The following is a 2,099-nucleotide window of genomic DNA, read 5'->3' on the forward strand; positions in this document are numbered from 1 at the left end:
TGGACCTTGGATGGTGAGCATAGAAGAGGCAAAGGGACAGATGTTACACCTTCTGCCATTGCATGGGAAGGTGCCATGAGTGACGGGAGAAGTGTTGGGTATAGTGGAGGAGTGGACTCGGTTATCCCAGAGGGAATGGTCTCTGCAGAATGCTGTCAGAGGGAGTGAAGGGAAGATGTGTTTGGTGGTGGCATCACGCTGGAGTTGGTGAAAATGGCGGAGGATTATGCTTTGCATGCGGAGGCTGGCAGGGTGAAATGTGAGAATGAGGGGGACTCTATCCTTGTTCTGGGAGGGAGGGGAAGGGGTGAGGGTCGTGGCGCGGGAGATGGACCGCACGCTGTTGAGGGCCCTGTCGACAACTGCAGATGGGAATCCACAATTGAGGAAAAAGTAGCACATATTAGAAGCACCACGTTGGAAAGTGGCATCATCGGAACAAATGTGACGGAGGCGAAGGAGCTGAGAGAAAGGGATGGAGTCCTTACAGGATGTGGGGTGTGAAGAGCTGTGGGAGTCAGTGAGCTTGTAATGGATATTGATACATAGTCTAGACCTGGAAATGGAGACAGAAAGGTGAAGGAAGGGAAGGGGAGTGTCTGAGATGGACCAGGTGAAGGCGATGGGCGGGTGGAAACTGGAAGCGAAGTTGAAGAATTTTTTGAGGTCTGGACGAGAGCATGAAGTGGCACCAAAATAGTCTTCGATGTGACCGGTAAAGGAGTTGTGGGAGGGGACCTGGGTAGGCCTGGAACAAGAATGTTAATTAATTAATTAATTAACTACTGCTGCCTCATAGCGCCAGGGACCTGGGTTCAATTCCCGGCTTGGGTCACTGTCTGTGCGGAGTCTGCACGTTCTCCCCGTGTCTGCATGGGTTTCCTCCGGGTGCTCCAGTTTCCTCCCACAGTCTGAAAGACGTGCTGGTTAGATGCATTGGCCATGCTAAATTCTCCCTCAGTGTAACCGAACAGGCGCCGGAGTGTGGCGACAACTGTAGATGGGGATATAGTTAATCGGGGATATCTTACCAAAGTTGCAAAGTGTCAGTTCGGGAGGGAATATGGATGTTGAGCTCTGCAGTTCGAATGGCCTCTTTTCTCCCGAATATTCACATTTTGACAGCTAAACAATATAATGAGTGGGGTTTGCGCCGTCACTCTGGCAGGACGGGGACTCTTAGACCCAGCAATGCTAGCTATACAGGGATTGGGGCCCCCATTTCAAGGGTGCTCTGATCCAAGCAGAGAGTTAACTTGCAGCACCCCCATCCACAGTAATATTAGCACACCCCTCCCCCCCATCCCCACGCCACCCTCCGTGCCTAATGATCATCTCTGGCACTCTTATCAAAGGTAGCCTGGAAAATGAGTGAATCGAGTGTGTGGGACAATTTCCTCAGAGCACTATGTTCGAGAGCCAACCAGGGAGCAGGCTATTATAGACCTGGGAATGACACAGGATTCATCAATAATCTCATACTTTGTTTCATTCTTTGATGGGATGAGGGGATCACTGACAAGACCAGCATCTATTACCCGAATTGTCCTTGAATTGAGTGCCTTGCTGGGCCATTTCAGAGGGCAGCTGAGAGTCAACCACATTGCTGTGGCTCTGGAATTACATTAGGCCAGGCAGGGTAAGGACAGTAGATTTCCTTCTCTGTATAAGGCATTAAGTTAGCAAGTTTAGATTTAATTAATTGAACTTAAATTCTATCAGTTGCCATGGTGGGATTTGAACCCATGTTCCCAGATCATTAGACTGGGCTTCTGGATTATTAATCCAGTGACATTATCAAGACACCACCGTTTTCCACATGCAACCTTTAGGTAACAGCGATTATAACATGACAGAATTTCATGTTCACTTTGAAGGGGTGAAGTGTGGGTCTAAGACTAGTGTTTTAAACCTGAATAAAGGTAATTATATGGGTAAAAATGCAGTTTGAGCTAAAGTGAACTGGGAAACATGATTAACATGTAGAGATGTAGTGGCAGACCTTTAAGGAGATACTGAGTGGGATTTTATGGTTTTGGAACGAGCGAGGCCATAAAATCCCATCTGAGGTCAACGGACATTTCCATTGTCCGCCCCTC

The sequence above is a fragment of the Mustelus asterias genome, chromosome 5 (assembly GCF_964213995.1).
Source record: "Mustelus asterias chromosome 5, sMusAst1.hap1.1, whole genome shotgun sequence".
Lineage (NCBI taxonomy): Eukaryota > Metazoa > Chordata > Chondrichthyes > Carcharhiniformes > Triakidae > Mustelus > Mustelus asterias.